Here is a 7089-nt window from a genome sequence, read left to right as displayed (position 1 = left end):
TTGAGCTCTAAATCGTTCAAGTCCCTTCTACACGGCGGAGCTCAACACACTCCTGCCCCTTGGATTGAGAAGCATCTATCCATCCTCAAATCTGCCTCACTAGCTTCCCCTCATAAGTGTCGAAATAAATCACTTAGCCTCCAATCTCCCACCCATATATCGTCCCAAAACCTATTCTTTTTTCCCATCACCCAAAGCGAAACCTATACTACCTGAACCTTACTCTTAACTGAATCAATGGTCCTCCAAAGAAAAGAAGCCCTGTATAAAGAGAACGTCTTTGTCCACCAACCCTCGCCATCCACCCCATATTTGCTCCCTACCACTCTCCTCCGAAGAACTCCCTCTTTTGATCTCCAAACCCATTTACCTAGTAAGGCTATATTTATCAACCCTAACTCCCTCAAACCAGCTCCCCTACATTCTTTTGGCTTGCAAACCTCCTCCCATTTGATTAGATTAAACTTTTGCCTATCTTCCACACCCCTCCAAAGAAAATCCTTCCTAAGTTTTTCCAATTTATTCAACCCCCATTTCGGGCATTTAATTAAGGACATGAAGTAAACTGGGAGATTGGACATTACCGACTTAATGAGAGTTAATCTTGCACCTTGAGATAAGATGTGACTTCTCCAATGGGCCAACTTGCCTTGAACTCTCTCTATTATCTTATCCCATAGTTGTTTCCCTAGTTTTCTGATATTAACAGGGAGCCTGAGATATGTAGTGGGAAAAGATCCGACACTACAACTGAAAAGATCCGCAAAGAACCCCACTTTCTCCTTACATAAACCAACCCCTAGTAATTTGCTTTTTTGAACATTCACCTTCAACCCCGATACCACTTCAAAAATGAGAATGATTGGTTCAAGAGTCACCACCTTTCTATTATCTGCCTTGCAAAAAAGAAAAGTATTGTCCGCATACTGTAAGTGAGAAATTTGGAAGTCCAATTTGTCCACTGCAAAACCTTTTATCAAACCCCTCTGTCCCTCTTTCTAGCATTCTAGTGAGAGCCTCCATCACCACCACAAATAAATACAGAGATAGGGGATCCCCTTGACGTAAGCCTCTAGCAGCCGAAAATAAGCCATTTGGGGAGCCATTAATTAGGACGGAGAATTTTGCCAACGACACACAAGCCCGAATCCACTTTCTCCACTTAATCTGGCCAACATAAAATCCAAAAATTCCCTGTCTACGTGATCGTAAGTTTATTTCATATCCAGTTTATATAAAACCCCTTTTGATCTGCTTCTACTACAAGAGTCGATGCATTCTTGGGCCACCAAAATGCTGTCCACATTCTACTTACCCTCCACAAAAGCACCCCGAGAATATGAAATAACTGCCCCCAATACTGATTTGAACTTGGAAGCAAGCATTTTTAGCTAGGATCTTGAATGGGCCACCCAAAAGACTGATTGGTCTAAAATCTCTCAAACTCTCGGATCCTTTTTTTGGAATCACCACAATAAATGTGGCTCCTAACTCGGAAGCAATGAAACCTTTGTTATAGAACTCTTTAACAAATGTAAACACATCCGACTTTGTCAATTCCCAAAATTTCTTAAAATGATCAGAAAACCATCCGGACCTGGCACTTTATCCCCACCCAACTCCGCAATTGCCTTTTCTATTTCTATTGCTTCTGTAGGACTTTCTAACCAATTTGCTGAAAATTGGTAAATTGATTTGAAAGAGAGATTATCTCGGAGGGGTCTATTCCACTCTTCTTTATATAGAAAATCCTTGTAAAAGGAAACCATTGCATTCATGGTGTGCCGTAAAGGCCGTTACGTAAAGGCAACGGTGGCAACCGTTATGCATTACTAATGTAGGGGCATTTTCACACTGGGCTCGAGTAGGGTGGCCTGTGAGATGCAGGGGCACACTCGGGGTGGGCGGCCTGTGTGAGGCAGGTGGCTCGTGAGATGCGGGCCCCACCCGTGTGACTCGGGTGGCTCGTGTGAGGCATTACCCATGTGATTTGGGGCCCACGAGGGGGGTTCAACCGAGGGCTTAACCCATGAGACATGGGGCCTGGGCAATGAGATAAAGGGATTAATTCGCCATACTCTAATAGTTTGAGCTTTTAGAGCAAGTGGTTAATTGTCTTACATCAAATTGGTTTCAGAGCGAGAGGTTTCGTATTCGAGATTCCTCACTGGGGGTGATTAATGCAGAGACATTTTCACACCAGGCTCGATTGGGGTGGCCTGTGAGATGTAGGGGCATACTCGGGGTGGGCAGCCTGTGTGATGTAGGTAGCTCGTGAGATGTGGGCCCCACCCGTGTGACTCGGGTGGCTCGTGTGAGGCGGTACCCATGTGATTTGGGGCCCACGAGGGCGGTTCAACTGAGGGCCTAACCCATGAGACATGGGGCCTGGGCAATGAGATAAAGGGATTAATTCGCCATACTCTAATAGTTTGAGCTTTTAGAGCAAGTGGTTAATTGTCCTACATCAGTTACGGGGTCGTAACGACTGTAACAGTCGTTATGGAAAAAAAAAGACCCATAATTGCTGTTAATGGTACGTTACATCCCCTATAAAGGCCATACCAGCCTTATAATTGTCTGTTATGGGGCAGATATAGGTTTTTCATACTATTTAATCAACATTACGGGGCAAATACAGGTTTTTCAGGATATTTTTTTTTTTCAATAAAAAAAGAAACCGTAATAGCCGTAACAGCCGTTACGACCCGTATCGTAAAGGTAACGGTGGTGGCCGTTATGGCCACCATTACCATTACAGAACACCTTGATTGCATTGCATATCTTCTCTTTCCCTTCAACCCTATGATCTTCCACCACTAGCAATTTAATTCTATTTTCTCTTGCTCTACCACTCACAACTGCATGGAAAAATTGTGTTCTTATCACCTTCTTTCAGCCAAGTTGCCCATGATCGCTGCCTCCATTTGATCTCCTCCTCTCTTAATCTAGCATTATACTAGGCGGTATATACTTCCCTCCAACCTATTTCCTCCTCCCAAAGCTGTGATTCCTCTTCCTTAAGATCCAAGCATTGAATTTCTTGCAATAAATTAACAGTCTCCTCCTCACGAGCCCCCAAAATTTCTTTTTTCCACCCTGTAATTTTATTTTTTAACAGCTTTAATTTCTGAAATAACACAACCATCTCCCTCCTGAATGAAGGAAGACCAATCTGCCACTTTTTCTGCAAAACCTTCAACTTATAACCATGCCAATTCAAAATGAAAAGGACGAGGCCCCCAAACTTCCTCATCTGTTTCCGACAAAATTGGAGTATGATCAGAAATAGGCCTTGGCAAACCTCTTTGGAACACTGAAGGCTTTTTATCTAACCATTCTGACGACGGCAAGAAACGATCCAGTCTAGACTTTATAGCCTTACCCTGCCCATTTGACCAGGTATACTTAACTTCCCCCATTGGAAGATCTATCATTTCATTTCTATTAATCCAATCTGAAAAATTCCTCATGCTCTGAGTCATCCTTCCGCCATTTGACTTTTCAAAAGGAAATCTGATAACATTGAAGTCACCCCCCCTACACCATGGCAAAGACCATCGGCTATGGTATCTACCTAATTCCTCCCACAATTCCTCTCTCTGCCATGGCCTGGTTGGCCCATAAACTGCCGTGAACACTCACCTGAAACCAGAAGAAACTTCCTTAAGCAGCAAAGAGATTGTGAAGTTACCCTTCCAACATTCCTCTTTATGCCAAAAATTTGAATTCCATATGACCATGATTCCCCCTGCCCGAACCAGCTGCATCTAAAGCTTCCCATTCTTTTTGTCTACCCCACTATAATAAATTTATAATACCCTGATCAATTCCCTGCATTTTAGTCTCTTGGAAGGCTGCCAAGTGAACTTTACATCTCTAACAAATCCCTCACTTGTGTTCTTTTCTGGGGACACCCCAAATCCATGACATTCCAACTTATAATCTTCATGGAAAACCTTTTTGACCCTGTCCGCCACCCTCTGTATGACCATTTACCACCTGCAGCGCACTAACATCTTCAGCCTCTGTACGAACCGCCACTAGTGTATTCCTGCGCCACCAGCGTAGCAATATGATTTTGAGCTTCCTGCTGAGGTAATGGCCTTCTCTTTTGTTCAACAAACCCAAAATATGCAACAAGTCTTTCGGTCTGTCGCCAAAAGATACCCCCCACTAACATACTAAAAGATTTGATTTGTTTCATCCCTTGAATCATAGAAACTTTTACCCTTTTTTAAAAATTCCTTTCTTTCTTTATTTCTTTCTTTCTTTTTTTTTTTTGGCTGAAGCCTCTTTTTCATTGATCACCTGACTCTGAACTGCTAACGGGGGTATCTCCTCTGCCTCCACGATAATGGACAAGACTTCTGGGACCAATTCCAGTTGCATCTGATCAGCACTAACTTCTTCACAGCTTTGGCTAGACTTGTGAATCGTCGACCCAGATACATCATCTACCCTTCCAACAACACCAGGATCTTCACCTCTAATGACAACACCCTCAAAAACCTAAGCAAAAGGAATACTCTGGTCATCCGAATTAAGGCAAGGCTCCAAAACACCTGATTTCTGATTCTTCAGCTGCATTGAATCCCCCGCAAATTTGTCCTATCAGTAGTTTTCAATGCTGTAAAAACCGAACCCAAAAGCAGAATGTTTCTCCCCGACCTCCAAAAAACTTCCCTGTGAAGTACCTATCCCCCCTGCAACTGCAAAATGAGCCTTCAAAAGCGTGGATTCATTATCCATCGTGATTCTATCAACTGAAGAAGTTGCGGGCCCAGCGAACGAATTAACCTCCCCTTTTTCTATCATCTCTGCTGTCCATTCGAATTCTATTTGCACCTGTTCCAGTTCCTCCTGCGCAACGTTCCCCCGGATGGTAGATTCACTCTAGGATTTTTTGCCTGCCAACCCCCCTTGGGAGAGAGAGAGAGAGAGAGAGAGAGAGAGAGAGAGCAGCCGCAGCAGCAGCAACAATGATCCTTATTTCTGGATCAAGCCACACCTAATAGTGGTGGAGATGGACTGAACGACTTGGATCTTGCATGAACTTCCTTGCTACAGTGTACTGAATCATCTTGCAGTCCCCTGTGGGAGAGTGGTGTCTTTTCTCCTTTCCCTTTGGAAGGATTTAAGTGCATGCACCAGCGTCATTTCAAAATCAGACTGGCTGGCTGTCCGAATGGGAGAGCAATGCGCATTTCCCTCGTCTTTATGGGGAAAGGGAACTGATCATGCACAACAGTTTGTATGCTGAAAAAGCGTGTAAAAAGTGGATCGTCTCACACCATCTGTTGTAGGTGGTCAGTCACACACACACACACACACACACACACACACACTCCATAGGCAACTGAGCCCAGAGTATGAATTGTCTAAACAACTGAGCGAGTGGATCTTTTCCTACATGCATGGTATGCAATTTGTGCTAGGCGATTTCATGGTGGGGCCGACCTGTTGGATTGGATATTGTACACAAACACTGGCAATTATATGTGCAAGCTGGACTGTTGACTCAATGATTCCATGCACGCTACCTCCACGAAATCTCTAGGGACGTGCGACTTGTGCTGAAAAAAAGAAAGAAAAGAAGAAGCTGATTTGGGTTAGTCTTGGAGTCACGTCGTCCCATCTCAGCCCATGAGGCCAAGGAACAGGCCTTTGACTGAGCCCGTTGCTGGCTGAAGTGGATGTAATTAAATGGCTGAAGTTTAGGATGGAAAACTTGGACCACACAAGGCAGTCTACTTCCCCCAGTTATACAAGACCAATCTTATATACGATACCAATCAATGGGTTATTTCAAATACATTGATTCTTCATGTATGGAATTAGAAATGAATGCATTCGAGGAAACTTAAAGAGTAGCATCAGTAGGCAATAAGACAATGGAAAGTCAACTTAAAATGGTTTGGTCATGTGCAATGGAGACCAAGAATCACATTAGTTAGGAGTCGGGAGTCAGTTAATATAAGTTGAGGGCTTTAGAAAGGCAAGGAGAAGGCCCAAAAGGATGTGGCTAGAGGTAGTAAGACCTATGGTTTAACTGAAGGTTTGGCCTTGATAGAGCAGAATGGCAGAACAGGATTCGCCCACCCTAACTAATTGGGATAAGGCCTAGATAATGATGGTATTTCTTGGGCTACCATACAAAAAATCACATCAAGCAGACTAGTGCAAAGTTCTTTGATGGAGGTAGGAGGCTGAGAGAGTTTCTTCTCTCTCGCTTTTTTTTTTTTGCATGGATGTCTTGTAAGAAACAGATCAACTACAAATGGTTGTAAGTCATTGTTTTAAACTTGCCAACTTGGATTGACTCATTCTTTCTTGGGTCGAGTCAGGGGTGTATTGGCCTGACTTGCTGAATTGGGGGTGACCTGGGGAGAACTTGTGGTATCGAACTGGATCAGGCCAAATCTAAGTCGACTTGGACTGAGCTGTATCGGACTTTGTTCAGTCTTAAAACCATGTTGTAAGTTCTGCCAAGGACCCTAATAACAAGCATTTTGCACTTGAAAATATATGATATTTTAAAGTTCAAAATTGGAAAAATAATAATCTCAAGGCATTAAAAGATCAGTTTGCTCCATTACAACTAGTTGTAGGTGATTCTAAAAGATCAGGTTGCTCCGTACAAAGCAGGTTTCACCTCTTCAAAACAAATTGCAAATTCACCACCGACCCTTTCTAACAAGCATTTTGCTCATGATAATATAATGATATTTTAAGGTGCAAAATTGGGGGAAAAAACAAAAATTTCAAGGCATTAAAAGATCGGGTTGCTCTAACTGGTTGCAGGTGATAAATCCTTATCTTGTAATGCACTGGAAATCCTGAGGGGGGAGGCTTTGCCCCAATTTATCTGCTAACCATAATAGCAACTTTAATATGCTCAACTTAATATGTTCGACGTTCGTCATACAATGAACCGCCAATAATGGGCATGGCTCAATGGTCCAATAAAATCTCCGCATAACCACAAGTGATTTTCAGGCCCACCAAATGAAAGGCCATTCTGAAAACCAGGTTTCACCTCTTTTCGTATCGAGACGAGTTCCAAGCCATGTCCACATCCATCGTGGT

The sequence above is a fragment of the Magnolia sinica genome, chromosome 16 (genome assembly GCF_029962835.1).
Source record: "Magnolia sinica isolate HGM2019 chromosome 16, MsV1, whole genome shotgun sequence".
Lineage (NCBI taxonomy): Eukaryota > Viridiplantae > Streptophyta > Magnoliopsida > Magnoliales > Magnoliaceae > Magnolia > Magnolia sinica.
The sequence above is the reverse complement of the archived record's forward strand: the minus strand, read 5'-3'. Positions refer to the sequence as shown.